Source organism: Callithrix jacchus, chromosome 7, assembly GCF_049354715.1.
Source record: "Callithrix jacchus isolate 240 chromosome 7, calJac240_pri, whole genome shotgun sequence".
Classification (NCBI taxonomy): Eukaryota; Metazoa; Chordata; class Mammalia; order Primates; family Cebidae; genus Callithrix; species Callithrix jacchus.
This window is the reverse complement of record NC_133508.1, coordinates 31,176,760-31,191,989: the sequence shown is the minus strand read 5'-3', so window position 1 is coordinate 31,191,989 and position 15,230 is coordinate 31,176,760. Positions and strand designations below refer to the sequence as shown.

The window sequence follows — 15,230 nt, the reverse complement described above, 5'->3', positions numbered from 1 at the left end:
CCGGATTTCAAACTATACTACAAGGCTACAGTAACCAAAACAGCATGGTACTGGTACCAAAACAGAGATATAGACCAATGGAACAAAACAGAGGCACCGGAGGCAACACAACATACATACAACTATACAATCTTGGATAAACCTGACAAAAACAAGCAATGGGGAAAGGATTCCATGTTTAACAAATGGTGTTGGGAAAACTGGCTAGCCATGTGCAGAAAGCAGAAACTGGACCCCTTCCTGACACCTTACACTAAAATTAACTCCAGATGGATTAAAGACTTAAACATAAGACCTGGCACCATAAAAACCCTAGAAGAAAATCTAGGCAAAACTATCCAGGACATAGGAGTAGGCAAGGACTTCATGAACAAAACACCAAAAGCATTGGCAACAAAAGCTAAAATAGACAAATGGGACCTAATGAAACTCCACAGCTTCTGCACGGCAAAAGAAACAGTCACTAGAGTGGATCGGCAACCAACAGAATGGGAAAAAATTTTTGCAGTTTACCCATCTGACAAAGGGCTGATATCCAGAATTTACAAAGAACTCAAACAGATTTACAGGAAAAAAACAAACAAGCCCATTCAAAAGTGGGCAAAGGATATGAACAGATACTTTACGAAAGAAGACATATATGAGGCCAACAATCATATGAAAAAATGCTCATCGTCACTGGTCATCAGAGAGATGCAAATCAAAACCACATTGAGATACCATCTCACGCCAGTTAGAATGGCGATCATTAAAAAATCTGGAGACAACAGATGCTGGAGAGGATGTGGAGAAAAAGGAACACTTTTACACTGTTGGTGGGAGTGTAAATTAGTTCAACCATTGTGAAAGACGGTGTGGCGATTCCTGAAGGCCTTAGAAATAGAAATTCCATTTGACCCAGCAATCCCATTACTGGGTATATATCCAAAAGACTATAAATCGTTCTACTATAAGGACACATGTACACGAATGTTCATTGCAGCACTGTTTACAATAGCAAAGACCTGGAATCAACCAAAATGCCCATTGATAATAGACTGGATTGGAAAAATGTGGCACATATACACCATGGAATATCATGCAGCAATCAGAAATGATGAGTTTGTGTCGTTTGTACAGACATGGATGAATCTGGAGAACTTCATCCTCAGCAAACTGACACAAGAACAGAAAATGAAACACCGCATATTCTCACTCATAGGTGGGTGATGAAAAATGAGAACACATGGACACAGAAAGGGGAGTACTAAACACTGGGGTCTATTGGGGGGAAAAGGGGAGGGCCAGTGGGAGGGGGAGGTGGGGAGGGATAGCCTGGGGAGAAAAGCCAAATGTGGGTGAAGGGGAGAAGAAAAGAAAGTACACTGCCATGTGTGTACCTACGCAACTGTCTTGCATGCTCTGCTCATGTACCCCAAAACCTATAATCCAATAAAAAATTAAAAAAAAAAAAAATAACAGTAAAAAAAAATAGCCTTAAGATATCCAACAGGAAGAAAACAATTTATTAATAATGATACATCAGCAAGATGATCTGTTAGTCATTTAAAGACAATAATGAAGATTATAATGAAACATGAAGAAATGTCATAATTAAAAATAAAGTAAAATTTGTATATGACATATTTAAATCAGTTATGCATATAGTCAAAACAAAACTAAAATTTGAAAATAATTATTTGGTGGTTTTATGTAATTAATATTTAAAAATTATTTTAACAATTACTTTAACAAAAGTTATGTTGGTAGGCTGAATTAGTATTGTTCCATGCTTTTTGAAGATGTAAACTTATAAAACATAGAAGAAGGATCCTGAAGAGTTCAATCTCTGTTCTGCCTTTGCTTTTGTTTTTTTTGTTTGTTTGTTTGTTTTTCAGACAGAGTTTCGCTCTTGTTACCCAGGCTGGAGTGCAATGGCGCGATCTTGGCTCACTGCAACCTCCACCTCCTGGGTTCAGGCAATTCTCCTGCTTCAGCCTCCTGAGTAGCTGAATTACAGACACGCGCCACCATGCCCAGCTAATTTTTTTGTATTTTTAGTAGAGACAGGGTTTCACCAGGTTGACCAGGATGGTCTCGATCTCCTGACCTCGTGATCCACCTGCCTTGGCCTCCCAAAGTGCTGGGATTACTGGCGTAAACCACTGTGCCTGGCCTTCTGTACTGCCTTTGCAACTCTTCTGTAAATTTAAATTGTTTTGTAAGTTTTTTGTAAAAAGATATTCGTTACTATGGTAGTAAATGACTGATAGTTTTAATGATAAAAGATTCTTTTAAAAAGTATCCATATCAGCCAGGCACAGTGGCTCATGCCTGTAATCCCAGCACTTTGGGAAGCCAAGGTAGACGGACTGCCTGAGCTCAGGAGTTTAAAACCAGACTGGGCAACATAGTGAAACCCCATCTCTACTAAAATATATTTTTAAAAAAATTAGCCAGGTGTGGTGGTGTACGCCTGTAGTCCCAGCTACTCCAGAGGCTGAGGCAGGAGAATTGCTTGAATCCAAGAGGTGGAGGTTGCAGCGAGCCAAGATCATGCCACTGCACTCCAGCCTGGGTGACAGAGCAAGACTTCATCTTGCAAAAAAAGTATCCACATCATAGCAAACTCAAATAGTAATCATATTTAAGTTCAAATGATATTTGAGTATTCCATACTAAAAAAAATAAAGGGTCAAAACCAAGGATAGGTGCAAAAAAAGAAAGTTCTACATATATAATGATATCAATGTATACTTCATATTTCCAATACCTTGAGCTCCATGCATGTCACTTACTGGAATATCTGAATGCTTATTCAATGATCCTAGGAACTCTTGAAAACCCAGAACTATCTTAAAATTTTGTGTTAGCTAGTTTTTACTGCACTCATTTGTTAATTCATCAATATTAACTAAGTGTGCAACATGAGCCAAACATTGTATTTCTACATGCTGAGGATAGATCAGTGAACAAAGCGAACAAAAAACCTTGCCTTTATATTCTAGTGGAACAAGGCAAAAAAAAAAAATGGGAAAAGTAGGTAAAATATATGGGATAGGAGATGGTAATAGGTCTTCAAGAAAAGAAACTTAAAGCAGGAAGAAGAATTGGGTGGAGTAGGAGAAATCTGCAATTTTAGATCAAGTGGCTAAAGAAAGTTTCTTTAAATTGACATTTCAGTAAAAATCTCAAGGAATGAGACAATGAGCCTTGTAGATATACAGGGAAAGCGCATTACAGACAACAGCCAATGTGAAGACTCTAAAGCAAAAACTTGCCTGGCATGTTCTAAGAACAGCAAAGAAGCCAGGAATGATGACTAGAGCAAAGTGGGTGTGAGCAGGCAGGAGTGGTTGGCAGTGGCTTTCTGGGAATGACAGCCCAGAGCACAGAGCATGATAAGCCATTTTAAGGACTTCAGTTTTTATTCTGGTTGAGATGAAAAGTCAATGGAGGATTTTCATCAAAAGAGTGACATAATATGGCTTATATATTTAATATAACTTCTTTACCTGCTATATTACGAATGGACTGAAGTAAGTCAACAGGCAGAAACAGGAAGACCAATTACAGAAGGCTTTCACATCAATACAGGTGAGAGATGAAGATGACTTGGAGCAGGGCTGTAGGAGTAAAAATGGTGAGCAATAACTAAATATCAGAAACATTTTTAGAACAGAAGCAAGATAATAGTTTGGTAACAGAAATGTGAAGAATTATCACATGTGGAATGAAAGGAGGACAGACATCCTTGGTGATGCCAAGGCTGATCAAAAGATAGCAAGTGGTGTTACTCAGATGAGAAAAACTGCCGGAGGACGTTTTGGTTGGGGGACGATGAGGATTTCAGTTTACTATATTATATTCTAAGACTAAAGAGGCTGGGCACAGTGACTCACACCTGTAATCTCAGCATTTTGGGAGGCTGAGATGGGTGGATCACATGAGGTGAGGAGTACAAAACCATCCTGGCCAGTATGGTAAAACCCCGTTTCTACTAAAATTACAAAAATTAGCCAGGTGTGCTAGCACACACCTGTAATCCCAGCTACACAGGAGGCTGAGGCAGGAGAATCGCTTGAACCCAGGAAGAAGTTGCAGTGAACCAAGATAGCACCACTGTACCCCAGCCTGGGAGACAGAGCAAGACTCCATCTAAAAAAAAAAAAAGAGGAAAACGACTAAAATTTCTGCTCATTAGCAAATGGATGCCCATATCAAGCCATGGCACTATATGAAGTTACTAAGCAAATGAATGTGCAGTTTTAAAGGCCCCAAAAATTCCAAATGTTGGCGCATTAGCAATTTAGACATGGGGATGCAAGAAGAAATCAGCAAGAGACTGAAAAGTAGCAGCAAGAGGGGTGGGAGGAAACCAGGAGAGCACAGTATAGTATCTAAAAGGCCAAACAAAAAGCGTTAAACACCATTGCCAGGTCAAATAAGAGGAAGACCGAGATGACCATCTGACTGGCAGCATGGTAGTCATTAAAAAGTACAATTCTGGTGAAATAGCAGGGGTTACAGGAACTAAATTCAGACAGCACAGACAACTTCATATTTCAGAGATATCAACTGTAAATGAAAGACACAGGGCAGTAACTAGAGGAGGAACTGGGAGTAAGATTTTTTCTTTTTAAGATGAGGAAAAAACCCAGCATTATTTGTATGTTGGTGGAAAAGATCTAGTAGTGAAGGAAAAATAATGATGCAGAGAAAGAAGGCAGAATTGCCCAAATTTTTTGAGACTCGCTAATTATGACATATCCCCCATTAAAAATAATTTAAATATTTATCCAAATGTTAAAATCACAGCATCTCACACAATATTAAAAAAATAAAAGAAGCCAATATATATTTAATGGTTCTAAAAATAAGTGTTGAAGAAATCAATGAATAACATAAGTTTGAACAGCTGCCCTTCCTAACACATTAACAGGTATGCATGTTTTCTTTTGCCTTACTTGCCTTAAATAAGTGATATCTTCTAAAACACAGACTATATTTTAATATTTTTCACTTGATCTGAATTGTGGTTGCTGTGTAACACATTCATGAAAAACAAACTCTACCTTTATATTCACATAGTTCTTTGAAGTAGATTACTAAGTCCTCATTTTGTTTATACACTTTCAAATCCAGACTTTAGAAAGCTAAACTATTAGCTGAATATCCAGTATAGAAAACAGATTATCTTATCCAGTCAACTTTGCTAAAATTATATAAATATACTCTCAACTTCAAAAATACTACCTATCCACAAACACTGTATCTGCTTGTAGAGTAACACGTGTATCTGGGAGAACTTAAAAACTGTACTTTAAACCAAGGTTTGGCATTTAAAAAGTAAGGGTCAGTTTGTAAACACCATAGGTTTTGAGAGCCATATCCAATCTCTGTTGCATATTCTCCCTTTTTTTTTTTTTTTTAACAATGCGAATCCATCCTTTTTAAATTTAACAATTTTAAAATGTAAAAACAATTCTTAGGTCATAGGCCATACAAAAACAGGCTGAGGGGCTGGATTTGGCCGATGGGGTATAATTTGTTGACTCTTACTTTAAACAGTTGTACAAAGATTAAATACGATCCAGGTGAGTCAAATTTCAGGACTGAAGCTGGACACATTTAAAATGCTTTATGTTCTGCAGAAAGTAGATAGATGTCTGTCCAAAAATAGGAATTTCTACTTGAAATAGCATATTCAGAAACATGCTGTATCTAAAAAAGCAACTGAGTTATCCTTTTACCAAAAGCCACAATATTGATAAAATAGCCGCTATCTCTGGTTACATAATCAACCCAACTGATACACTTTTCAGAATTATCTTTTGTTTTTTTTTTTGAGAGAGTCTCGCTCTGTTGCCAGGCTGGAGTGCGGTGGCGTGATCTCGGCTCATTGCAACCTCTACCTCCCAGGTTCAAGGGATTTTCCTGCTTCAGCCTCCCAAGTAGCTGGGACTTCAGGTGTGCACCACCACGCCCAGTTAATTTTTGTATTTTTAGTAGAGACGGGGTTTCACCATGTTGGCCAGGATGGTTTCGATCTCTTGACCTCATGCTCTGCCTGCCTCAGCCTCCCAAAGTGCTGGGATTACAGGAATGAGCCACTGCGCTCAGCCAGGATTCTCTCTTAAATATTCTATCAGTATATAATGAAATAAAAGGAAAGCATTTAATGTGTTTTAGTTTCCCCATTTTAATTTACTGCATTAAAAAAACCCAAGATAAAGTTAGATTCAAAAGTTTAAAGTTAGGAGAGCTAGAGCTATTTCATTAACTTGTTTTAGACTCTTACATATTGATAAAGCCAATGGATCCTTCCTCCAGAAAAAGAAATATGTCCAAACTTTTGCTTTAATTTCAGAGAGGTCCAGAATCCCTGAAGCCAACCCATGGATCCTGAGCGAAGATACTCTTAAAAAGCACAATAACTTATTTCCTTCAGATAATTTCACATCAGATTTCTGAAAAGATAAATATCTACATAATTATCACATAGTAGTGAGTAAAATAAAAGTATTTATAGATAATATACTAAAAGTAAAGTATTTATAGATAATCTAAAAATCAAGACAATAATCCATGCTCTTATGACTGGTGAATTTTTCAGTAATTCAAAGCTTATTACAACTTGGTCACCCCTTAATGAAGCTTTTCTCTCTCTCCTCACACCAGCTTGGGATTTCTGCTACAGTCTGGCCAGTTTCTCACTCTGCAAATACATGCTGTATTTTTTTCTGCATCAATTCTCATGTTACCCTTGCCTGCAGTTTTCTTGCCATACCTGTTCAAATCTTACCTATTTGTCAAGACCCAAACTAAATTCTACCTTTTCCATCATTTCTTTTTTGATACTGTAGCCCACAGTTTATCTTCCTGGGATTCAATGCTTTTTGTAAACACTACTAAAACAGCAAGTCATAAATAATTTGTGTTATCACACTGTTTTTATATGTTCTGAGTATCTCCACCATGGTGCCAGTAACAAAAGGTAGGAATACTTCTCACCATCATCATCTTAGGCTATAGCATGATTATAAATAACATATATTTCATAAGTAATTATTAAATAAGTGAATTAACTTCAATGGCTTCTGAAAATACTGATTTGGTTGCTCAATGTAAATCTGAATTAGAGGCAAAAATTTTAAAAAAAGAACTCAAGGTACATTCAAATGTTGTGTAACAACAACAAAAAACCTCAGAGAAATGAAATTGAGTATTTAATTTTTAAAACTGTACTATCTTTTAAGCAACAATGTCCAAAGCTAGATAAAACTATAAACTGAAGTGCATAAGCATGATTACTGAGTTGTTCCTCCCCACCCCATGGACATGATGGGATAAGAATAAACTGCCTTAACTTTAGTTCAAATTATGTGATCTAAATATAGCACTGAATCATAACTGGCTGGCATAAAAGTCTACTGAATGTTCCACTAGGTCTTAGGCATTTGTTTCATTCAGTGCTACGCTTATTAGTTATCTTCATATAAAACTTTCCAAGAGTACAACTAGTCCCAGGCAGCACTGAAAAGTGGGGAAGTCCCTCCTTTACAGCTTCTACATCACTCTTTTGGCAACTCTTTTGGCATTGCATTCTTTTAAAATCAGGTGCTTTCAACCTAAGCTCTGATGCTCAAGTGTCCCCCTGTGGCACCCTGCCTAGGCTTGTGCTCAGGTCAGACCTCATCCTTCTCTTCCTTTTCTTTCCCTCGCCAAAATCTCATGAATATTTATTTCAGTCAATTAAAGTCTTACTAAGTAGATTATCTCCTATAAACAAACTCATTTTAAGGTGTGCCTATTGAGCTAAATAAAGACTGTAATGATGGAAAACCAATGTTTTTAAGTATAAACGCATTTCACCAATGCCTTTCATATCATATACCTAGGAAGTACTACTCTCCTTGCATAAAGTTAGCACTAGTTTAGAGGAAGCATTTCTATAAATAAAAAGAAAAAAAGAGCAAGAGCTGTGACAAAACCACTCCTAAAACATTTAGGAAAAGAGTATCTAATGAGCTTTAGAGGTGAAGAATATTGAGAACAGACTAGATTTGCAGTTTTCCAAATGTAGAACTATTTGTTAGCACACTGTTGTTAATGAAGGTAAAGTTATTCATTAATTCAGTTAATAAAACAGGTTTTTAGTTATATAAAGCAGATTTCTGCAATGTTTCACAGGCGCTTTAACTATATCAGAAATTGATTTTGTTGTTCCCCACTATATCACTAAAGCGTGAGCAACCCAATTCCTCTCAAGTATTTGGACTTAATGAAGGGCACTGCCATTAACCCCTGCTCAAGTGAGGACCCAGGAGTTATTTCTGGTGTCTCTGATTCTTCATCCCCTCATCCAATTAATACCCAGATTGTATAGTTCTAATTTGTTTTTGCTTACTTCTCTTCATCCTCACCGTCACCACACTAGCTCAAGCCCCATTATCTCTTCCCTAGATTTACTGAGAGGCTTACTAAATTCACACCCTCACGGTGCAGATGCAGCAATCTTGGAAAAACACAAATCTGTGGTACATGCTACAATGGAACATTATACAGCAATGAGAACAATTAGCAACCACAGTCAACAATATGGACAAATCTCTTGATCATAATGCTTCTTTCATCCAAGTGAATACACACTGTATGCTCCTATTTATATAAAGTACAATGTAAGCAATACCCTCTATACACAATGAGAAGTCAGGCAAGAGGTCTAGAAGTCAGGCAAGAGGTCTCCTTGGTGGGCAAGAGACAGGACTGACTGGAAGGAAAATGAAGGGGAACTTTTAGGATGCTTGTAATGTTCTTTTTCTTCATCTGAGTGGTCATCACATAGGTGTGTTCAGTCTATAAAAATTCATAAAACAGAATGCTCATGCTTCTAGATGTATTCAGCTTTAATAAAAAATTTTAGAAAAAATACAAATCTGATGGTCAATATCTTCCCACTGTTCTCAAGCTAAAGCCCAAGGGCTAATATCTAATATTGACTTGCAAGATATTTCACCATGCGGAGTCACCTTTCCCTCTCTCTGTGTCTTTTGTCTTGAATGTGTTTTGTTCTCCTTCTTCCTTTATGACTCTGACATCTGCTGTGCTCTCAGCACAAAATACCACCCTGCCTTCTCATTTGGTTTTATTAACTTCTAATATGCCTCAGATTTTGTTAAAATTTCATTTCTGCAACCTGAAATAGATTGTAGTTTTGTTTTCTGATCCCAGATTGAGTTCTGATCACCTCTGTCTTTCCATCACTTCTCTTTAGTTGTGAGGGGAGGCAATATGTTTTGTTTACCACTCTATTCTCACAGTTCTCTATATACTTGATGACTGAATAAATTTACTTACATCCCATACAAGGATATGGCAGGTAGCTGTAGCAAAGTTTCAAAGTGTAAGTTCTCCAATACAAATGATGAGATTGCAAAGAGTTTTAAATATGCAAACATAAAAGAAAGAAAAGTTAAACATTAAATTGTTTATACACGCCGGGCACAGTGGCTTACACCTGTAATCTCAGCACTTTGGGAGGCTGAGGTGGGAGGATGACGAGGTCAAGAGATTGAGACCATCCTGACCAACATGGCGTAACCCCATCTCTACTAAAAAATACAAAAATTAGCTGGGTGTGGTAGTGCGCTCCTGTAATCCCAGCTACTCAGGAGGCTGAGGCAGGAGAATTGCTTGAACCTGGGAGGCAGAGGTTGCAGTGAGCCAAGATCGTGCTGCTGCACTCCACCCTGGCGCCTGGCGACAGAGCAAGACTCTGTCTCAAAAATAAATAAATAAATAAATAAATAAATAGGTTTTATTTACTTTAAAAATAAGTTTAACTAATGAATATAAAATCCGACAGGTATTTTTAAACATTTTATATGAGCCATGCATATATCCTTCATGCACAGGCAGAAGTCACTTTTAATGGTTCTTAAATGTATTTGAAAGCTCTATTTTAAACAATAATCTATGGTAATAAAACTCGGAAATGAAATCGTAAAGTTTTAGTCATTGTCTACACACAGATGTTGAATTATTTTCAATATCATGAAAACCAAGAACCCAGCATTGTTTTAATGAATTGAGTAGGTCAACTAATTGCTTCAGTTTCTTTTAATGAGAAGTCACAAAAGTATTTAATATCTGTAAAACTCAACTTTTTTGAAAAAAAAAATTAGGAATATTGCAAACATTCCTAAGGTTTTCTAAATTAAACATAAAATAACTTGATGAATACAAAGTAAAAATATAACTTTTTATTTCTTAGAATTACCCTTGGAAAATAACACTGGCCTATCAAACAGCATTCACAAACTGTTCTTCCTGGATAAAAAGCAAAATCTGGTCACTTTTTATAATGGCAGAAAAGCATGAGTGATAATTATCCTGAGTAAAAATGTCCAAAGGAATAAAAACAAAACTGAAACTATAATTTGCTACAGAAGTCAACAGAATTTTCTATAATGAGCTTTATACAATGCATTTTAGAATCTTTAAGCATAATTTAATTTAAATAAAAAATATAAGTAGTACAGCTGGGCATGGTGGCTCATACCTGATACTCCCAGCTCTTTGGGAGATAAAGGTGGGAGGATTGCTTGAGCTCAGGAGTTTGAGACCAGCCTGGGCAACATTGTGAGATCCCTATCTCTACAGAAAACACACAAAAAGTTAGCTTGGCACCTTGGTGCACACCTGTGGTCCCAGCTACTCAGGAGGCTGAGGTCGGAGGATGGCTTGAACCTGGGAGAGGGAGGCTGCAGTGAGCTGTGACTGTACCACTGCACTCCAGCCTGGGTAACAGAGTGAGACCTTGTCTCCAAAAAGTTTATATATATACTTATATATATATGGATATATAATCTATATAAAAGTATATATTTTATACACACACACACACACACACACGTAGTGTTCCAAGTTGCCTTACTTTTTTCCTACTCCTTTCAGAAAATAATTGCCTTCTGTATATCACCCTCTAAATTTCTTTTTATTCTAATATTCAATTTATGGTATAAATGCACTAGATATTAAACTAGGCAGACTTTACTGGTTAGTACCAAGAAAAGCAAAAGAAAAAAATAGTATTTCCTTTATTTTGAGAAAGGCATTAGTTGCCCTAATTAATACAGAACTTGCTTACTTACCATTTCTAAAGTCTTACTACAACACTGAAAGCATCTCATGATAAAAAAGATCTTGAAGTGCCATAATCACTGAAAAATAACAGGAAGTGTATATAGGCTATTGAAGAATTTCTTTAGGGTTCAGAAACCTAAAACTGTCCCAATAATGCCCAGGGTAATGTTTATTAAGGCAATTACCTACTTTTTTAATATTCTGGAAATACATTAGTCATCTATTTTCTTGAGTTTTAGTTTTGGAGACAGAATTTGAAAAGCAAAAAAAAAATTAAATTATAATGGATAATTCATTTTCTTTTTAATCTATCTTCAAGAACTTATCACATAGTTTCATACTTTAATGGAAGGCCATTTTAATGTTAACTAGTAGAGTCCAATCAAAGGGCAGAACAGAAGAAACCATTAGCAAACTAACTGCTCCCATTTGGGCTGGTATTTTCAATTTTAATTAATTGAAGTTAATTGTATTTTCTTTTAAAAATCAGCATGAATTTTAAAGAAATAAACTTTAATTTTCACAAGTATTAAACTTCAAATGAATGAAGATAAGTTACTTAAATTCTTTAAACTTCAGATTCTTTTTCAGTAAAATGATCACATTAGACTAGATTACCGTGGCTGTTGAACAAATTTTTATGTACATTCTTCACAGTAAAAACACATATAGAAAACATGACTGTAATTTCAGGGGATTCGCAGAATCTCTGAAATCCATCCAAGAATCCCCAGGTAAAAAGTACTAGATTATATTTCAGGTCTTTTGCAGTTTTAAATTATGGTTTCAGAAATAAGGCAAAAGCCACTTTAAAAAAAAAAAGGAAGTCAGTGTTAAGAATAAAAGTGAAAACCCAGACACAACTCATTAATTTACTCACTGCTGTTGAAGACATTAGCTAAGAACGGCTGAACACCTTACTTATATATAGATGTGTTTATCTGACAAAATAATTCATACCTGAGACATTAGAGGTTAGGCAAAATAAGATTCTTACATAAACCCAGGATATTTCTAGACATGAAAATGTGTGACATTCACAGATTTCAAATGACAATAAGTTGTCTTCCTCATCCCAACTCCACCATCACCACCAGCTCCATTCCTTCTTAGAGTGAGGAAGAAAAACATTATATACTGAAAGCTATATTTGAGACCTTTCAGGTGACTGTTTTGGGGGAAGGGCAATATTTCACATCCTGAAATTTATTATTTAAAAATACTTATTTCGATCACACACACACACACAAACTTACCTGTAGTTCTTGTTCTCTGAAGGAAATGCAGTAATTGTAAACATCCCCACACTCTTGGGTACATTCTCCTAAGTGTGAATGGATTTGGAATGCACCATAACATAACCTCGGAACTGCTAAATTATGCCACCCTTTACTGGCAGTTGGTATCCATCTGCCTATGTAAATAATAACGTAGGCCCGTCACCTAGAGTCATGTAGCTTGTGAAGAAAAGTATTCTCTGAGAGGGAGGTGGTACAATGGCTGTCTTTGGAGACAGTCTTTTCTGTAGCGCTTAAGAAGGGTAGATCCACACTACTAAGGAGGTGACTGTATGCTTCAAAAATAGTACTAAAATTAATACATTAAAACTGTTAAAGAATGAAAATGAAAAGATGTTCATTCTGCAAAAGAAGCCCTTAGGAGACTGTTGAACTGGTCAGGATCAGATGGTCAACACCAGGGCAAAGAATTACAAGTACTTAAATACTTGTAATGAAGTAAGCCTAATCCTGGCATTCAGTAGCCTTGTATTTTGTGTTAATGCTTGACTACCAGAGATTTACGTGACAGATGCAATGGAAACTGATGGTAGGAAAATACCTTGAAATGGCCAAGACCCTGAAAACTGCTGTGGTAACTGCCATGGGAGCATTAGTTTCAAGAAAAATGATAGCAGCAATGTGCTGTTAGATGATCTATATTTTATACATTCAAGTAATCATTCAAATTATAAAATTTCATAAACCTTATACCTTAATAATTTTGATTTAAAATGTTTAAATACGTATGGACTAAGTGCCTCTTCTGTCTTAAACATACTAGATAATTAGGAAGAAATGGGCTACAGATATTTTCTAGTTTACAAGCTGATTTTTGGAGGGTTAATAAAATCCCGCACAGAGGAAGAGATACTCTATTCTCTAGTCCTCTACGATTCCAGCTGGCCCGATAATGTCTTCTTCTCAAGTTAAACCAGAGAAGGGTTGTCAGATAAAATAGAGGATACTCAAATTTGAATTTTAAATAAGCAGTAACTTTTTTGGTAAAAGTTTGCCCCAAATGTAGCATGGGACACAATTACACTAAACCATTATTTGTTATTTACGTGAAATTCAAACTACACTGGACATCCTGTTTTGTTTTTTCCTTCTGCTAAATTTAGAAACACTAAACGGGCGGGGGTCGGGGGGTCATACAATGGACTTTAGCATGAATGAGGCTAAACTGAGAATTCCATTCATTGTCTAGATTTGAACTGTGGAATATGGTAGTGACTAGCCATGTCTGGCTATTGAGCACTTTAACTGTAGCTAATCCTATAAAAGATGTGCTGTGAGTATAAAAAACACAGATTTTGATTGCTGAGTATGAAAAAAAATCTCATAAAACATTCTATTAATTATATGTTGAAATCATATTTTTATATATATTGGGTTAAATAAAATATAATAAAGACAAATTTTGCCTTTTTATTTTTTAATATGGCCAATAAAAACTTAAAATTACACACATAGCTGCTATTTATGGCTCAAATTATCTTTGTACCATACAGTGCTAGTTTAGATGCCTCAAAAACCAGAAATTTGTTGTTGTCCCATCTCTAAAAAAATCAGTATTGGCAAACACGTAAGACTGCTTCTCTCACCTCCCTCCAGCTAACAGAGTAGGTAAAGAGCATGATTATGCCAGGGAAACAAAATTTCTAATAGGGACTAGCATGAACTGGCTAGGACCACTTCAAAAACAAAAACAAAATGTGGTGTACCAATACTGATGAAAGACAAATCAGAAACCTGATCTTTGACAAATCATTCTTATGTGATTAAAAAAAAACACTAGGCCGGGAGCGGTGGCTCATGCCTATAATTCCAGCACTTTGGGAGGCCGAGGCAGGTGGATCACGAGGTCAAGCGATCGAGGTCAAGTGATTACCTGGTCAACAAGGTGAAACCCCGTCTCTACTAAAAATACAAAAATTAGCTGGGCATGGTGGTGTGCGCCTGTAGTCCCAGCTACTCGGGAGGCCGAGGCAGGAGAATTGCTTGAACCCAGGAAGCAGAGGTTGCGGTGAGCCGTGCCATTACACTCCAGTCTGGGTAACAACGGCCAAACTCCCGTCTCAAAAAAAAAAACACTAATATGGATGTGTGTATATGTACGCATGAAAACCAAATACTCTCCCAGATATTAAGTTTCAATGGAAGAAGCCCTTGGTACCATTATGTTTCTCTCCTACATATGATCAAAATCATAGAACAATAGTTGATTTTATTACCTACCATGAATTGAAATGGGTAAGTTATTAGTAAAAATTGTTAGAAAAAGATCTCATTTTTGATACTATAGAGCAAGATCTCATAGGTCCCCATTTTATTTATACATGCTACAAAACTAATCTGAAATTAGAACACTAGTTCTAGGATAGTGAAATAAACTTTTCTAAAATATGTACTATCATAAAACAAAGCTCACTTTTAAAAAGATGTATGTTTGGAGAGACTTCTTAAATTACAAGTATTTTAGTTATAATAAACCTTTAGTTTGGGTAAGAAATAATAACCTGTTTAGTTATCTTTATAACCCACCTTATAATTTTCATTAGGTTGGACATTTAATTCAAAGTGTTCTCTCAACTGGCTAAAAGAGATACCACATTTGTCCATTCTATTCTATGCTATTACAATATAAGGCTAAGATATTTAACATGCTCTCACAAATACAAATTCAAAAAAAATTGTGTACATATATATAATCTCTATATACCCAATAATCTGTATTTCTTTTCTAATAAACCCTACATGATGTCTATTTTGAAGATTTAAATCTTTTTTTTTTTTTTTTTTTGAGATGGAGTTTTGCTCTTG

At 36.1% G+C, this 15,230-nt stretch overlaps 1 protein-coding gene across 48 annotated transcripts in view; it reads right to left on the bottom strand.

Annotated features, from left to right (window-relative positions):
• ZEB1 (zinc finger E-box binding homeobox 1) overlaps positions 1–15,230 on the bottom strand; it is a 215,100-nt gene that overhangs the window by 132,604 nt on the left and 67,266 nt on the right. For 9 of the 48 annotated variants that reach the window (XM_078329806.1, XM_078329792.1, XM_078329791.1 and 6 more), the window contains 2 exons: positions 9,340–11,204; positions 3,495–6,449 (listed from right to left, as the gene is read on the bottom strand). The exons of 33 other annotated variants lie outside the window; for them this stretch is intronic. The gene's annotated coding sequence lies outside the window, so the exon portion shown is untranslated. The remainder of the gene's footprint in view (positions 1–3,494; positions 6,450–9,339; positions 11,205–15,230) is intronic. 6 more of the 48 variants (XM_078329793.1, XM_078329799.1, XM_078329800.1 and 3 more) reach the window with 6 other exon arrangements.